The 19,152-nt window shown below is 39.8% G+C and overlaps 1 long non-coding RNA gene across 4 annotated transcripts; it reads right to left on the bottom strand.

Moving 5' to 3' along the window:
• Positions 1-223: 223 nt before the first annotated feature.
• LOC147314025 (uncharacterized) lies at positions 224-3,774 on the bottom strand. 4 transcript variants are annotated; one of them, XR_015124594.1, is made up of 4 exons: positions 1,669-3,532; positions 1,139-1,207; positions 858-932; positions 224-462 (listed from the first exon to the last, which is right to left on the bottom strand). It is a non-coding gene; the product is annotated as an uncharacterized LOC147314025 (long non-coding RNA). The 4 variants fall into 4 exon arrangements; XR_015124592.1 differs by adding an exon at positions 3,607-3,774 and having other exon boundaries at positions 858-3,130; XR_015124593.1 differs by having other exon boundaries at positions 858-1,207.
• Between the last annotated feature and the right edge of the window lie 15,378 nt (positions 3,775-19,152).

Raw genomic sequence — 19,152 nt, forward strand, 5'->3', positions numbered from 1 at the left:
TTGTATATTTTGAAATATATTAATAAAATATATTTCAAAATACAATTTAAATTTATTTAAAATCATTCAAAAAAATATAAATTTAACCCTTCATATATTTCTAAGAAAACACATTCACATGTAACATCTGAAAGAAATCTTTATTTGATGTTTAAAACATACATATAGCATATCAATCAAGCAAGGAATATTCATTTTATAAGTTTATGCTCATTACATACTCAAACATTCTAAAAGAAACACACACACATATACATATATGTGTGTGTGTGTATATATATATATATACACACACACACATATGTGTGTGTATGTGTATATGTGTGTGTGATTGTATGAACATAAGTCAGCATACTTAAAATGTAATTTCTTTTCCTTTTCCAGCAGTCTCAGTTCCCCCAGCTTTCACGGCAATCCTCAAAGCCCTTCTGGACACGCTGGGAAACCCCTTCCTTACCGCCACTGTAACAAACAAAAGTCACAGTTCTATTACTTTTATCAGAGTTAAAATAAAAATGTGATTTATGTTAGCTGGCTTCATTTAGCAAACAGATATTTCTGTTTATATAGATACAAATATTAATACAGATATATTTTACGCATAATTTTACCTCTTTTTTTTCCTAGATGGGAAGTCTATCCAGTTCACATTACAGTAATGCTAACACCCCTTTTGGTCGTCTCTCCTTACCTTCCAGCATTCATAAATCTGTTGACCTTCTTTGTCTGAGACCAACCACTACAATGCATTATCACCTATTTGTATTGGTAACTTACTTTACAACCTATTTTAATGGTTGCAAAGTAAGTTACTTGTGCTGTATGCAATTTTAGATACACAGAAAGTCTTCACTTACTATATATGGCTGTCATAGTGTCCTTATCAAGGGCAGTTCTTCACTCTGCGCCGATGTCCGTTTTGCTCTGTCCTCCTATAAAAAGCATGAACATTTGAGTGTTTGACTAGTTTTAGATTTCCAAAAATTTGATATTTGTACAACTAAACATTTGAACTACAATATATGCTATTGAGCGATACTTTTATGGGTAATTTTTGGTAAAGAAACTGGTGACAGAGTTGTAGGCTTTTTAAAGTACTATTAGCTAACCATTTGAACTGACTTTCAAAGCTGATTACCTTTTAAATTGCTGTGGATCAAAACCTCCAGTGGGAAGGCGGCCATTAGAAGAACACGCACCATTGAACCTGAAAATAACAAAAACAAACAAAAAACAGAACAATATATAAGAGTCCGGTAGGGTAATAAATCTCTTCTGAAGCAATATAGTTCATTTTGGGTGAAAAACAAAACATTCCTCTAAAATATATATACTGACATCAGCAATCAACATCATGATTGTAATTATTTCCTTTTTAGTACATCTACTGCTGTTTGCATGTGTCAAGCACTACGACTGTATCTATGCATATAAATTCACCATATATATCCAGCAAAAATGTTTTGTTATAGTCAAAAGGAAAACAAACAAAGGCATTCAATCAGAGGTGAGAAATTAATTGGGAATATGAATTATAGGTGAACTATTCTTTACCTACTAGCAATCAAGCTTCTTTAACCAAGAAGCTTGAAATATTTGAATGTAAAATAAAATAAATAAATAAATAATAATAAAAATAACATGATGTAATTAAAATGCACAACTTACATTAAGGAAATCTGCATTTGTATCCACAGGCTAAAAGTAAAACAGTAAATGTGTTAGTGATAGTACAGGTATTTGTAAAAAAAAAAAAAAAAAAGAGGCAGTAACTGTGACGCTTCTAGTGGGATGCTAAATGCAGAGATTTATATTTACAGTATAATACTGCATGTACGGGTAACTGTGTTGTGAACTGTAACTGAATATTAGAGAATCTCAGAGAAATTAAATGTATTTATTTTTTGAATTTATCAATCATAAAACCGTCTGTTTTGAAGGCCTGTTACGATAGCGACTTTTTGTTGGTCGGTATATTGCCCCATAAACAATTGCGACAAGTTATGTCATTGTCATTTTAAGACCATTTTATGTCTTTGAATGTATAATCATAATATAACACCATAATAATGCAAGATCTACACACTTTCAATTGACAAACCAACATCTAATTCTTAAAGTATTTAGATCATTGAAATTAGGAATCAAAATATTAGATACCTTAAAAACTTGAATAAATAGTAAATTTTCTAACAAATAGAAAACAATGTTATTTAATGTTATTGTTTTGTTATCATTATATTTTATTTTTGTAAATATAATGGCGGATAAATTACATCATCAACAATTATTGAGGTCATGTACATGTATTGTGTGTTAAGTCGATATATCGATTATTGTGATAGGCCTACTGTTTTGGTATCATAACGAGCTTGTCAAACATGCATGACCACTAAACAATGTCTAAGCAGTAGTATTGGTCTGAATGACAACAAACATAACTAGTGTTTTGGAAAATCTGTTAGAAAACAGTTATTTCAATAATTATGATTAGCATGTGACACAGACACCGCATAAAAAACTACAACAACAAATACTTACTTTAGGAGGATGGGGGAGGGCAGCATGAGGTTGAGACTTTGACATCTGTAAAAAACAAATTCATGTATTACAAACAAGTCACTTAAAAATACATTAATGTGGCAGACTGTTCCCTGTTCAGATGCAGTGTATAAGTACAATCAGGGCTGTCACAACAATGGGGTGGGGCCAAGTGGCTGCAACCCTAGGTACAATGTGCAGGTATATATAATTACATATAATATATGTGAATAAAGCAAGAATCTGTTTAGGTTAGTCACTGTGCTGACTGATGCTTGCTAGGTTTATATGATTGCAAACTGCACAAAAACAACAACAGCAACAACATTAATGACAATGACAAACAAAATTACTTACATTTATGTAAATCTCACATTAGGAAGATCTGCATTCGATTTCATGGGCTGAAATAAATAGGCAGAAACATTACTGCTAAAAAAATAAAAAACAAAAACTCTAAAAAGCCTAAAAATGACTTAAAAAGCAAGGAAATGTGGAACATTGTAATTAGCGAACATTAATAAAGCATAACTGTTCTTTGTTTCTAACCTTGGTAAGTACTCTGTAGCCAGAAGGAGAGGTAGGATTTCTGTGAAAGCCAAATTAAATGTGAATAGGCTTTGATAGTTATTGAGAAGGCAGAATAATAAGAAAAGGCAAAAGTACGTCACAATATAATTAATTAAGTTACATATTTTGATTACCAAATTATGGAAGCGTGGAGCTGCCACCCAGGCAAAAGAAAAATAGAGCTGTATCACGTTATGACGTGAAATGTTTATTGTTCTAACATTATGCTTTTCATGTTTGTATAATATAATATCACGTTATTATAATATACATAATTGTCACGTTCGCACAATATTGTACGGACGTGATAATTATGTACATTTTTCGTACAATGTTGTTCAAACATGTTGTTCAAACATGATAGTATATTGTTAGAACGATAAACTTTTCACGTTATAACGTGATATACTTATATTTCTCTTTTGCCTGGGTGACAGCTCTACGCTTCCGTTCCAAATACACGAGAATAAAGTAATATTATATGGGAAAAGGCACCTGCTAGCTTGATGATGGAGGCTTCTTAGACTGGCCACCCGCCTTGGCTTCTTGTCGCCACTCCACGAAATAAAGGTCCGTTTCCTCCATGCCGGCTAATTATTCATCCTCATTAAAATCTCGTATATGTTCAGTTGGCAGAATTGAGAATTTTACATCTTCCAACCACTTAATTAAATCACTCATATGTGAGTATGAAGCAGGGATGGCTGATTGCTACTTTGAATTTGGAAGCTCTGCTCAAAACCTCCATCAACATGTCCCTTGTATACCCACCCTGGCACAGAGACACAAGCCCGAGGCCTGAATTATCACACAGAGACAGTTCTGGTGATAATTGACTGAAGGAATGCCAGACACTTACTGATGAACATGGAAAACACTCCACAGTGCATCTCCAAATGGCTTTAGCGAGCTAATGGCGGTGTGGGAAAAATGAGCTCACATAAGGCAGGGGAGGTAATGTAGCTTCCAGCTCAGCTCATTTTCTCCAAACGAAAGAGATAATCTGGACCCCCCGAAGGCCTCAGAGATTGAAAGCTCCGCAAGCGGAAAGGCCAAATAACTAAGAGAAATTAGACGGGAACCTGGCCCAAAGTTTTCTCATTTCACTCCCCCACCTCAAATCAGAGTCCCCGACAATGCTCCTACAGTGAGGCATAAACTCCAGATAACTAAATTAACCTATGTTTTCCTCCATTCCTTCCACATTTCACTTATGTTTGCCTTCCTTTCCTTGTTCCCACAATGCTTTCACATCGCTTTTTCTTCAGTCATTCCTGTCCTTTTCACCATTTCTCTCAGTAACACAGGACAGAAATGCAGACTGTTTGTGACAACTGGAGCACTTTTCATACCCAGATGGACTGGCAACCAACTGTCTCAGCACAACAGACTCTCATTTCCGCCAGCAGCCTCTCCTCTCCTCGATCTACACATGAAATATCTAAGTGAAGTGAATACACTGTTAAATAATGCACACTTCGCATGCAAGAGGTGTCGCAAAGCGAAGCTGAGCTAAGGTTGATTTTTTCCCCCAGTCAGTATAATGATACAGAATGACAAACTATGAAATAAAAGAAAATGACTTGTGCAATAATTGTGTTCTTTGCTAGTGAATTACTTGCAGTACTGACAGGTGGAACAAAGGTAAACCGCTGCCGTCCAGCCATTGTCCTCGCAGTCAAAAAGTCATAGTAACACAGTATGAGTATCTTACTTTCCCCCACTGACGTTGTGTTCAGATATATTGGCAACAATATCAATTCAATTCAATTCAATTGTATTTATATAGCACCAAATCACAACAAAAGTCGCCTCAAGGCACTTTATCGGTTTCAATTAAATAGAACAAAAGTTTAGAACAAATTATGTTCATTCTGATAGTAAATGTTTTATTTATAAGACTCAGTATGTGTCTCTACTAATGACAGTGCCCCCCTTTTACTTATTTCCTTCTTGATTTTGTTAGAGGAGAAAAACGCACTTTCATGAATAAATCACAGTACGAGCCATATAAACCTGAAGAGTCATGTGATGGGAAGTTATTTTGGTCACTTTCTGAGCCAGAGGCAGGGGCACCGTGGAAGATGTGCGCAGGGATTAAAAAGATAGAAATAATATGGGACTATCATATAACCACTCCAAGGTCTCACAACGAAGACCTTGAGCAGTGTTTGGGGAGCATCTTGAAATTAGAGGACGGTCCTGCTACAAATTTTGTTTTGATCTTAATTACACGCCCAAAGACATCAAGTCCCGGCATCAGTTGCTTTTTAGTGTTTAAAGCAGGGGGATTTAATCATTCGAGATATATATATGATGCTTCTAAAGTGAACACATTATATATAGGCTTCTTCTTCCAAACTCTGGCGTTTTCTTTTCTTTTCCTCTGCTAATTACTTAATCAAACAAATGTTTGAACACAAGGCAGCGTCGGATGTAAGAGAATGAATGCTCATTATACAAATCCAAACTTGCACGACAACAGGTTAGCAGCATAAGAGTCTACGGCGCACTGGTTTTTGTCAACAACTGGGAAGAAGAAGAAGCAGTGCACTGAAATTCATTTTCCATCGGGGAGGGGCTATGGATACAAGCATGACTGTGACAGCTGACATGCCTGTGCATACTAATGTTTAGAATAAACAACTGTACGCGTGAGAGACGCACAGAGATTCTGTTTCAACACAACAGGAAAACACTGGATTGGCAGGATAAAAGCCGCCACGCTGCGCAAAAAAAAAACCAAACCCAGCGTCAACTCTGCATAAATATGCCAAGGAATGCACCGATAGCGCAGAGCCTCAGATTTACTTGAACCACCACAGGATAAGGGATAATGACGTTGTCAGGAACAGATAAAGCAAATCTCTTATGAGGCAGTCTTTACATGTCATTTCTACAAGTCCAGCTGTCTTGCCACCTAGGTCAAAATCAGATTTGTCCCAGGAATGGAAGGCCTGAAGGCATGACAGATCAGGCATCAATGACAACACTTGGTGTTGGTTAAGTCAGAAATACAGTAGCATGAATAGAATGAAATGGAAAAAGCTGAGATAGTGGTGGGTTCCTAAGTGGCTTGCAGTTGCACCACCAACTCTATGAACCAAAGTAGCCTATATAGCAGTTAGGTCCATAAGTATTTGAGTAACGACATAAATCGGTTTAAATTTTTCTCTTTTCAACACCACATCAAACAAAAAAGAAAACTGTCCAAATACTTATGGACCCATGTGTATGAGATTTGACAGCTGGATGTGTAGAATCCTATCAGCTGACCATCAGCTGATGTGAGCTGGCAGTGAAATCAGCTGATCTGCCGCAGCTTGACTCCCATGGAACGCCTGAACCAACACGGTGCTCGAATATAATATTATTTGAATCATAAAAATTAAATACACACTAGAAGAAACTTTCAATTAATAATAGATTTGACAAAAAGAGCCCTACATTTTCTCTCGTGGCCCTGATTTAGATGAAAGCCAGTAAGATATCTTACAGTAATCTGAACAGGAAATTTTAAAAAACACACAAACTTCATGTTTTCCTTCAAGCTCCGTTTTCTTTTTTTTTGTTTTGTTTTTTTGAGGTGCCCAGCCCCATGCAGCAGAATGTGAATCTGGACACCCCTTTCCCAGTCCCAGGCTGATCCCACAGGACTCACAGCCCTTTCCAGCTGCACATAGGAAGCCCCATGCATTATGCATCACCACCCAGGCCTATTTTGGAGCAGAGAGGCAAAAAAATAAAATAAAAAAATAAAAGAGAAACACACAGCTTCCCAGGCTCCTGCAATCAGTCCCAAAGTTGCTCATGTTTCTGTGGAAAACGAGGTCTCGTTCCAACCGCACGGAATTACCAAGAGGAAAACATGAAATATTTAACATTGTCATTCCCCTCTCCTCTTCTTTACTTTCCTGCTCAAACTTCCTGAGGGAAAAAAAGTTAGTTACTTTTTTTGATTTTTTAAGTGAAAGATGGCAGCAGAGAGTTTATTTACAGTATGTGGTCTTGCTATATCTGAATGGTTGGTGGGGGGGGGGGAGCCACGATGTGGATTGGCAAAGGTCAGAATTTTTTTTAAAGGGGTGGGTTCCCCCTCTCTGGGGAATGAGTCCACACAGAGGTGTAAAAAAAAGATTTTGATTTATTGTGAGAATGATAGACTCGGTGCAGGCAAGCAACAAAGAACACATGTAGCGATGCTGATTGGTTGGGGGTGAATCATTTAGCATGCATAAGTGGACAAACAAGCACAGCTGAGTGCATGCAGCACGTGCATACATTCATGGCAGCATTCTGTACAAATGACAGGAAGCAGAGCTTGCTTTGTAGATCTGACTGTTGGGGTTTTTTTCTTCTTTTTTTTCTTTTTGTTATGAAGCAGCCTGCAGTGCACATTGAGTGACCTTGACAAAGGATACCTCCACAGAGCGTGTCTTTGACACCTGAAAGGACCCTGTGTATTGACAGCAACACTGTATAACCAGCAGATCTATTATTTTCTGCAGTCTAAAGCCCTGCATATCATTTGTAAAAGTGCAGAAGCAATAACAGACTTACACTCTACCTGGATTGTGTCCTCTGTCTGAAATTGCAAAGGTTATTTAGGATGAAAATGTCTTTTTATGCATCTTTTTGTGCGCGTGAGCATGCTTTCCCCCTGTTTGCGCAATTTCCTCTAACACGGCTATTTTTCAGTGTGTACTGATGCATGTAACACTGCTGAGCTTCTTTTTTTCCCAAACAGGCTTCCATAAGGAGGGTAAAAGCAAAAAAAAAAAAACATTCATTTGTGTGGGAACATTGGGGCCCTTTCAATTCTCACTGGGACATCAAAGCACACAGCAAGACACTGCACTATTAGAATCCATGGGTGGGATGAAGGAAAAATACTGCAAATATATCTATTCTCTGCTGAAATCTGCAACTAAGATTTCATAACAAAGAGCAGACTTCTCTCAGTCATCCGTCTCCTCTGAGGATTGTGATTAATCTAACCTTTGATGTTTTTTAAAACAACGGGGAGGAGGAAGAGATGAGGGAGGGATGAGAAGCCCACTGCGGGAGCTGCACGGGGGTGTAAAGACTTCGTAATGCAAAGCTTTGAATGCCACACTAATGAAGCAAATTGAATTGAATCGCACAGGATATTGAAATCGCATTTTGTGGAGACTGATGCAGAATGCGAGCACAATGCACGACATCTCACCGTTAAAAAGATTATGCTGAGATAAGTGGAATAAGGCACTCACAAGTTGGGGTGGGGAGGTGGGTAGGTGTGAAGTCTAGCAGGAAACAGAATCGTGAGACTATTTCAAAGATGTGTATCAGTTAGATGCCAACGTTGCAGGCAAGTTGTGAAGATATCTTGAAACACACACACACACACAAGGAAGTGTGTAATCAGCTGACAGAAGTAAATGTCAATGCAGTGTGTGCCTACAAGGTTACGGGGGCTGTGCCATTAGGTGTGAATCAGGCAGAATTGAAAATGTGATGCACTGTCATGCATTATTAAAACTACCCTAATTGCATTTGCATACGTTTATGAGACGCCGTGCACACATGTGCACATAGTTGCAGCCATTCTTTCTTAGGGGACTGCTTGTCATTCTCTGTGTAATTAACCGTCTCTGTCTTTGTGTTTACTATAAATCAGCTAATACTTTTCTTTAACCTAACAAAAAAAAGAAAAAAAACATGAACAGATTTCCACTAAGTCGGCCTCTCAGTTCCCAGATGGCTCCGTGTCGTCTTAACTTTGATCGCAGTATGAAATGTGCTAATATTTTTGCACAGAGTCCAAGATATTCTCACAAGGTCTCACGAGGTACTTTGTCTCGTGTGTAGCAACATCGCCCCTGTGTGGTAAAATGGGGAAACTGTAGAGAGGGAACTTGAGAAGAAAGAGACTTTTTCGTTTTCTGCTGCGTGTGCGGCAGCGAGGAAAGCTTGGTGAACCCTCACTTATCAAATGTAAGCTCACCTTCATGTGACTTCATCTTACAAACAAAGAGATGAACACACAACAAGAAGTAAGTGTTACTGCAGTAACTCATACAAACTCCTTTAGCATTAACAATAGATGCTTCCTGTGGCTGCCTATGATAATTACACAAAGAACAGTAGGAAGTGGTAATCATTTCTCAGTCCAATCTCAGTCTATCAATATTCCTAACGAACCACAGCATCTCATTTGGTGTGAAGTCAGGATTTAGCGCCTCACAAACATGGATTTTCTTCTTTCTTTTTCCTGGGCTGTGGATAAATTGCCTGGTTGCGTTGCTGACCTTTCATAAGTTTCAGGTGATGAACTGCTGCCCTGACATTCTCCTTAATTCAAATTCAAATTTGCTGTCCTACAAAACCATGAAGCCTTAAATGATGTTCCCTCCACACTCGTTCATAGCAGTGGTGAGTAGTGATGTGTCGGTCGCGAACGAGATGGCTCTTAGAGCCGGGTCTTTGAGGTGAACGACACGAGCCGGCTCCTTATCGTGAGCCGTGGGTTTTTTATTTTTCTTTCTCTCACCCTCTGGCTCGCACTTTTTTTCCGCTTTGCTCTTTGCGCTGGGCAGAGGGGGGAGGGGCGGTTGCACTCGCAGTACCACAGGAACAGAGCAGGAGGGAGAGAGAAAGAGAGGCAGGGACAACAACGTCACATTAGAAAGGTATAGTAATCATCCACAACTATTTTCAGTTGCAGATGATAAAGGATTCAGGAAGTTTATTCATGCGGGCCCATATGGCAGAGAATATGCATCTTCTTTTCGTTTTCATATTTTAATTTATATTTAATTGTGTTGTGGTTTGCAGTGTTTTGTGTTGTTTCACTTTAAATTTGTTTAAAAGGAAAAAGCTGAAAATTTAAATAGTTAAAAGTTGAAATGTGAATAGTTGGTTTTTGTATTATATGATTTATTTATTACATTTTATGTGGAGGGAATAAATAAAAGTATATTTACGGTGGCCCCTACAGACAAAGCACATACTGTCATATGCTGTGGGAGTTTCTGGTCGGGTGTGGTCCAGGTTCCTGTTGTCCGCCCCCTGGGGTGGAGTTGGCCAGCTCATCACCTGCTTCCAATTTCCGGGGCTCCATCTAGAGGGTTTTTAAGCCAGCACTGCCTGCTACTCCTCGCCAGTTCGTCCTGCTACCACCCATGGTAAACTTGGCCTCCTCTGTGCTCAGACTCTGTGTGCCTGGATCGTGGGTTAATGTGTCCTCCGTCTCCTGTATTCTCCAGATTCGTCACCCGTCGTACTCACCAGCAGTGCTGGTTCTGTTTCCGTCCCGTTCTCCCATCTGCTCAGAACCCGAGGACCACACACTCATCTTCTCCTCAGCCTGCCCTCCAGCCCGTACTTCAACCTCCCTGGACACCTTGGAACCTGGACCAGCCTCCCCACACTCTCAACCATCCCTGGAACGCTCCCACGGCAACCCCTTCCCCGCCTAATAGCCGGTGTTTTCAAGTAAGCCCAAGACTCTCCACTAGTACCACTCACCTCTGCCCTTTAATTGTTTCCCATTCAGTAAAACCCTTCTCCTGTGTTTGCAGAAGTTCCCGCCCGTGTCCTCCCTGTGTTCTACGTCCGTTTCTCCGCCCTCGGGCCTCCCTCAGTTCTTGCGAATGATTTCTGTTAGACCCAGTCTTGTTTAAGCTCCTTTTCCTTTCAATAAATTGTACATAGTTCGAGCAATTGAGTCTGCTCTTGAGTCCACTGCATCCTTGTTTGTGACACATACAAACTTCAAAACATGTACGAACTTCAAAACATGTACGAACTCCAAAACACGTAAAAACTCAGAAGCACATAAAAACTCAAAACACGTACAAAAGACAACAGAAGTGCTTCAGGATGCTGGGCGCAGTGTTGAGCTTTTGTTACCTAGTGGCTACACAAGCCAGGAAGTACCAACGACTGGATTTGGTGTGTGGTAGTAACAGGTAAACTTTTTTTTTTAATTAGTTGAATATATATGAGTGCTTGTGTATAAATGCACAAACAATAAATAAATTCAAATTTTATTTGTCACGTACACAGTCATACACAGTACGATATGTAGTGAAATGCTTGGACAACTGCTCGTGACCTAAAGAAAACAAAAAAGGAAAAGGCTATGAATAAGATAGGAAATAAATATGAAAAATTAAAAAGGGTAAATTTAACTAGGAAGGAATAAAATATAAATTAAGGTTAAAAATGAAATAGCTGTACAACACAAATTAGAATGAAGGGTAAATTTAACTGGGAAAGAATAAGATAAAATATATAAATTAAAGTTGAAAATAAAATAACTGTACAACAAAATACACAATATAGAACTATATAAGAATGTATGAAGAAATATAAATAAATATATACACAATAACAGCAGCTGTACAAGTATTACAGTTTTTTCTGAATGCTTAAACACTAACTGTGATTCCTGTAGCACAATCTCTAAAACTATTCAGACTTATAGCAAAACCACTCACTGAGTTTGCAAAACTAAAAGCACAAAAACTGCTTTGCACTCAGTTTGCAATTTTGTAACACACACTTTGCAAAACTGTAGGCACAATTCACTGCACAACACTCAATTACCAAATTTCCAACACACTCCTAGCAAAAGTATACACATGTATGGCTATCATTAACACTAATTTGCCAACTGTCTGGCACACTTTCACATGTGAAAACTTTTTTAGATAATTAGTTCACTTTGCAATCAGCCTAAGCACTATAATACAGGTAAGCTGTGTGTGCGGAGTACAATGGAGGGAGCAGAAAGAGTGAGAAGTAGAGGAGGCCGAGGAAGAGGACGTGGAGGTGAAGAAGTAGGATGAAGAGGACGACAAGGACAAGGAGGAGCAAGAGGAAGACGAGGAGGGGGGAGAGGAAGATGAGGAGGGGGGAGAGGAAGGGTAGGAAGAGTAAGAAATAGAATTGCTGATGACATCAGAGCTACAATAGTGGACCATGTAATCAACCGTGGAATGACCCTGAGGGTAGCTGGCCAACGGGTCCAGCCTAACTCGAGCCGCTACACTGGAGCAAGTACCATAAGGACATCTTGAAATGAGAATCGGTTAGTACAGTCACTTCGCACAAAGATTTGTAGCACTGCCATATGCCAATGAGAAACACACCAATACCATTGATGTAAAAATACTGAAATTGTTACTTTACAGAATTGCTAGATGACCAGATGCTGGGGGCAGAGGAAGCATGTTCACTGCAGACCAAGTAACCCATATAGTCATTATGGCGATTGCAAATAATCCTATACTTGGAAATAAACACTTGTGTTTGTTTTGATGTGTTTGAATAAACACCAGTACTTGAAGTTTGGATCCCTCTATGCTTATGGATCTATGACAGAAGTATGAGCTCAAACTGACATAGCCTACCTTGTGCACAGAGAAAGCAAAAGCCAGATGTGTTTTGTATTCATACCATCAGTGTGCAGTTGGCGCATTGTGTGCTTAGTAGATGATGGCTTGTGTGTACTGTTTGATACGGAAACACCATTTTTACGAAGGTGTGAAGAGTTAATCTAGCTGTGTTTGCTTTTGCAAGAGAACTACAATGTTTTGATTATTGGGTGACAGGTTTTCTTATTTGTGTGAAGAGTTTTGCAAAATTAGCCAATAGTTACAAAAAATGTGCTTAAGCATTCAGAAAAAACTGTAACTGGAAATGAAGAATGTAGTGACCAGTGTTGTGCAATCCACATTATGTCTTGTGCAGTGCAAATATGCTTAAAGTGATTTAAGTGATGAAGTGAAAACAATGTCCAGAATGTCCAGTGTGTGTAAGAACTATATGTGTGGGTCAGTACTGTGTGGTGGTGTGATTGAGAGACCGTATCGCCTGCGGGAAGAAGCTCCTCCTCAGTCTCTCTGTGTTGGTCTTCAGGGAGTGGAAACGCTTTCCTGACCTCAACAGAGAATACACATATGCTTTCAATTGTGTAATTTAAGTGATCTAGGTAGCTCTGTTTTGGAAGTTCAGTTAACGCTAGAAATGTGTTTTGGAGTTTGTACATGCTTTGTCTCTAGAGGTCATCGCATTTTTTTACATTAGTAATTTCTTTTGTGCATAATTTTATATTATTGTTAATAATGGTAAATGGTAAATGGCCTGTATTTATATAGCGCTTTACTAGTCCCTAAGGACCCCAAAGGGCTTTACATATCCAGTCATCCACCCATTCACACACACATTCACACACTGGTGATGGCAAGCTACATTGTAGCCACAGCCACCCTGGGGCGCACTGACAGAGGCGAGGCTGCCGGACACTGGCGCCACCGGGCCCTCTGACCACCACCAGTAGGCAACGGGTGAAGTGTCTTGCCCAAGGACACAACGAGCGAGACTGTCCAAGCTGGGGCTCGAACCGGCAACCTTCCGATTACAAGGCGAGCTCCCAACTCTTGAGCCACGATCGCCCCATAATAATAAATTAATTAAAGCAACAAAACAACATGAAGAGCCGGTTCGGAGCCGAAAGAGCCGGTTCTCTAAAAAGAGCCGGAAATCCCATCACTAGTGGTGAGGATTTAGAGTCAGTGTGGAGTTCCATTTTTATTTAAAAAACTACACAGTGCTAACTGTTGCCGCACAGCAAGAAGGTCCTGAGTTCAATTCCACCATCAGGCCGGGGTCTTTCTGTGTGGAGTTTGCATGTTCTCCCCGTGTTTGCGTGGGTTCTCTCCGGATACTCCGGCTTCCTCCCACCGTCCAAAGACATGCAGCTTGTGGGGATAGGTTAATTGAATAATCCAAATTGCCACTAGGTGTGAATGTGAGTGTGAATGGTTGTCTGTCCCTATGTGTTAGCCCTGCGACAGACTGGCGACCTGTCCAGGGTGTACCCCGCCTTTCGCCCTATGACAGCTGGGATAGGCTCCAGCACCCCCCGCGACCCTGAAAAGGATAAGCGGAAGCGAATGGATGGATGGAACTACAAAAAAAGAGAAATCAAACCAAGGATAAAGATGTGACTATGAAGTTCAACATTTCTACTTCTTTTCGCTAAATTTCAGACGTCCAGTTTTCCGTTTTATTTTTTCTGGAGAGTAACAGTTTTGTTTTTTTTGATTAGTTCAGTTAAAAGCATGAAGCTGATGTTCATATAATGGACGCACGGTTTAATATTTAGTCAGTTGTAGAGATTTCTGCAGGTGTTGCTGTTACCTTTCTTCTTATCTAATTCAGGGCTGGATGCTGTGGTCTTGATGTTGTTTGCAGGACTCCCTCTCATGCGAACTGATAAACATCTGGGTCGAGAAATGATTTGTAGCATTTCTCAGATTTGTGCTTCTCGATAATGCTTCTCAGGGCTAAAGGGAAATTTGCTGTGCTTGAAGCGTGGTTTACATGAACCAATCTCTCTTGAAAAGATCAAACGTTGCCGGTAACCAGACTATGCAAGATTTTTTTTTACGGAGAGGGACACAGTTACAGCCCACAATCCTTCTCCAAAATGAAAATTTTGGTATCAAGTAGCTTTGTGAGACATTTGTAGATGATCAAATGCTTTTTTCCAGCATAAACTGTTAATGACTACCCAGTGTGTCATCAAGACATCAAGAGTAAAGCTGTTCGTGTGTTTAGTTCAGTTTAGTTTAGTTTATTGTAACTTTGATGAAGAGCAGTCCACATTTCAAAGTGTAGGTAGATACAGGTAGAAACTGTTGTGATGTACAGGCACAGTTCTGTATTGTGAGTTAGAAATGTGGTTTTTAATTAGGATAAATAAGTGCAATAGTTTTCTCTCTAACCTTAAATATGCAGAAACAGCCACCAATCAAGCTCAAGTTAAAATGTTAAAGAGGGAAAGCAACCTCTAGTAATTTGCTTTATCAGTGCTGTGCTGGTGCACTTTGATCAGATGTGATTAGCAACTTGGCAGTATAAGCAAACAACCCTTCAACTTTTGTTAGATTTTGCTTCAGTTCATAACATCTTTTTTTTTTTTTTACAGCAGAGCCTGTTCTACTGTCCAGAGCAGAGAAAAAAGTGCAGCAATATTTCATATTGAATCATCACAAGTGTTCCAAGTTGGCCAAAAGATGCACATTCATAAAGTCCCTCATACTTTTTAGTGAATAGATAGCGTGCACAGAGTTTTTCAAATCTTATAAACTGCTCAAAGCACATTAAACTACAAGAAACATTCAATTATTCTGGCTGTGAACATGTGTGAATGAGTGAACAATTTACCTGTGCAAGTGCAGAGGACGGATTGAATAATAAGTATCTGAGTAGTGGACAGCCTACATGCTATACCTCCTGAGCCCCATAGAAGGCTTCCAGGCCCTTTCTGCCGTTCCTGTTCATTTGATCGAGACCTTGCGCAAGAGCCACACTGACTAAAGATCAGGACAGGAGGGCACTGAACAAACTGCTGCATCAAGGACGACACATCACACTCACTCCACATTCAGCAGAGCTCCTTTGCTCTCACACTGATTCAACCACACTGCCATAAAGACTGCTTTAATGCTAGAAAACTTTATAACTCTTCTGTGTATGACAGGTGAACACACCTGTCAGGCATACGATTCCACACACATATGTCTGTATTATACCTTGCTGTAGCTGTTGTTCTTAGATCTATAGTGTACATATTAGTTATGCAATTTGCACTACTCAGTCAGTCTTATTTTTACTCTGCTTTGAGTAACTTCATTTTTACTTTTCTTTCTTTTTTAATCAGTGTTGCACATGTACATTTTTGCACTAATAATATAAGACCTCAGTATTGACAATTTCATCTATTCATCCATCTACCTTGCAGGTGTACCTTAAAGTGTCATTGTTGTGTAACTGTTTATAGAATCTATGTTCTCTTATGTTAAATGTATAGTGCTTGATTTTATTGAGGGCTTGGGGAGTGTGCATCTGTCTGGCATACTGTTAAATATACAAAGCTCTTATTTTTGCAGTTTCTATACATTCAACAAACATAAATTAAGTCTGTTATTCAGCCTCATAGATTTTTTTTTTTTGCTCTCTTTTAAATAACCAGCTTTTGACTTGTTGTCAACTAACTGTTGTTTGTGCTGGGCAGGTAGAAGCCTATACAGTGGCTTTACCTGAGCTGTTTTTTGCTTTATGTGCTGCTGATGAAAATAAAACCATTGGGTGAGATCACTTTGTGCCAGAACCTTCAAGGTGGCGGCTTTAACAAAATGAATACAATGAGCTGAGAGTTGCTAAAGGTCTCAGAATTTTGGAAAATTAGAGATAAGAGATAAGAGATAACTCTTTATTGTCATTGCACAGTCATACATAGTACAGTAGTACAATGAAATTGGAAAACTGTCCTAAGTCGGCACATGTAACACAACACGACACGATACGACACATCACAACGCAACACAAACAACACAACACAGTATAATAACTTAGTAATAAAAAAGAAGAATAAGTGTATTTGTATTGCACACTGGTATTATTGCACATTAATTATTATTGCACATTGTTATAAATATAAATATTATTATTATTATTACTGTTTTTACTGTTGTTAAAGCCCCCCCAAAGAAAAAAAAAGTCCAGGTAGGTAGCCAGTCAGGTCAGCTATTTGCATTGATCAGGGCTATTGCCCTGTTGTAAAAGCTGTCCTTGAGTCTATTTGTTCGGGACCTCAGCAGCCTGAACCTCCTGCGAGACGGCAGCAGCTTAAACACCCGGTGTCCTCGGTGTGTACCGTCCCGTAGGATGCTGCGTGCCCTCTTGAGACAGTGAGTGCTGTACAGGTCCTTCAGAGAGGGAAGAGGATGTCCAATGATTTTTTGGGCCATATTGATGACCCTCTGGAGTGCCTTTCTCTGTGCTGTGGTGCAGCTGGAGAACCACACACCGATGCAAGCACACTTTCAATGGAGCAGCGGTAGAAGACGGTCAGCAGCTCCTTCTTCAGCTCCATTTTTCTGAGGATTCTCAGAAAGTGGAGACGCTGTTGGGCCTTCTTTAAAACTGCAGAGGTGTTAGAGCTCCATTGAAGGTCTGTGTCTATGTGCACACCCAGAAACTTGAAACTGGAGACCCTTTCCACACACTCCCCGTTGATGCTGACAGGCTGCAGCTCAGACTTCCTCCTTCTGAAATCAACTACCAGTTCTTTTGTCTTGGTGGTATTGAGGTCCAGGTTGTTATCTACACACCAATCTGACAGCCTCTGAACTTCAGCTCTGTATGCCGTCTCATCTCCCCCAGAGATGATCCCCACCACGGTGGTATCATCTGCAAACTTGATGACTGCCTTGTCTGGGTGGGAACTAACACAGTCATGTGTGTACAGAGTGTACAGTAGGGGACTCAGTACACAGCCTTGTGGAGAGCCGGTGTTAAGGCTGAGGGCCGAGGAAAGATGAGGCCCCACTCTAACTCTCTGTACACGGTTTGAGAGGAAGTCTCTGATCCAGCGGCAGGTGGTAGAAGGAAGTCCAATTTCCAGCAGTTTAACTATTAGTCTGTCCGGAGTATCGTATTGAAAGCAGAGCTAAAGTCAACAAAGAGCAGCCTGGTGTAACGGCCCTGCACTTCCAGGTGAGAGATGGTGGTGTGGAGCGTTGTAGCAATGGCACACGATGTGACGTCGGACCAGTTTCTCGAAGCACTTCATTATAACAGGTGTTAGAGCAACTGGTCAGTAGTCGTTGAGGCTGCTAATGTTAGTACGCTTTGGCAGTGGGACAATTGGCAATTTGTTCTTGTTGAGATGACATCATACAATCTAGTAAGAGCGGTTAATTGCCTGGATCCAGCCACTCTTACTTAATTAAGTTGCTGAATTTCATGCAGATGCTACATGATTTAATTACGTTCACCATAAAAACATGGAATTATTTAGTTCAAATTACAAGTTTGGATCTTATGCATGTAACAACCACCCAATTTCATTTTTTTGAGTGTACCCTTGAGCAAGATACCGAATCCAGAGTTGCTCCTGATGCATTCATTAGAGTGTGAATGTTAGATATGCAGCACTGTAAAAGAACCAGTTTTGTTTGCTTTAATTTTATGGTTGATACAAAATCCCAAAACACACCCAGATTTGCCTCAAAGCAGATTTGGTGAGCCTGGGGTCAGACCCATTTTTAAATATGTATTATGTAAAAATTTCAGCAGTAGGTGAGACAGTGTAGAAGGATTCTTCTCTGATTCTTATTTCGGCAATCAGTGTATTAGTCTTACTAGTATTACTTAGTCTTACTAATTCTCTACTGCATATGTATTATGCATAGAATCATGCATAGTGTAAGGAGAACACAAACTAAACAGACTGCAGGCAGAGTCTGTCAATGATTACACTAGACAGCTGAAATGCAGTGAGATGAAGCAAAGAGTGCAGTTGGACATTGCGATCTGTTCTTCTCTCTGTGTTAAATGTAAGTGTTGCTGTGGTTAGGTTATTATCAGCTCTGATAAATTATGAGGTTTATCAGAGCTTCTGCTCCAACATCACCTTTGGCCCTCCACATACAACATCATCTTTGAGCCGTAGATGAATTAAATGCGAGCGTGAGCGCGCGGTACCGCTGCCGTTGTGAAACCATGTGACAACAGCACAATATTTTATGAAAATCACTGCAGCTTCTGAAAGAGATCCAGAGAGTGAGTCATATTGACTCTGTGTCGGACACAGTCTCTGCTGGGGTATCTGATTCAATGAACAGTCATGGAAGAGGACTGGATTAGATGGCAGCTTTCAGAATTCTTAAACACAAATAAGGAACTGTGATCCAATGCCGAAACCCCCGCACACATAAACCAACCAGAAACTTTTCATTAACCCGAACTAAGCAGCTCAGACATTAACACAGAGAAAGACTGTGTTGTAAAAATGTGAGCACACACTCACACTCAATTGCTGATAAAGTAACTCCAGCTGACTGAGGCCTGAGTGTCTTATCTTATCAAACGATTTGCCAATAAAGAAAAAAAAGTCTGTGTTTGAGTCAACAGAATTTCTTCCTTTGAAGTTAAAAAAAAAAGAGAGAAAAGAATGTCTCCACTGCTAAAACTCCCAAACCT

Source organism: Aulonocara sp. 'chitande type north' Nkhata Bay, linkage group LG14 (assembly GCF_057382095.1).
Source record: "Aulonocara sp. 'chitande type north' Nkhata Bay isolate Kocher_YH1m ecotype deep benthic linkage group LG14, A_spYH_male_GT1.1, whole genome shotgun sequence".
Lineage (NCBI taxonomy): Eukaryota > Metazoa > Chordata > Actinopteri > Cichliformes > Cichlidae > Aulonocara > Aulonocara sp. 'chitande type north' Nkhata Bay.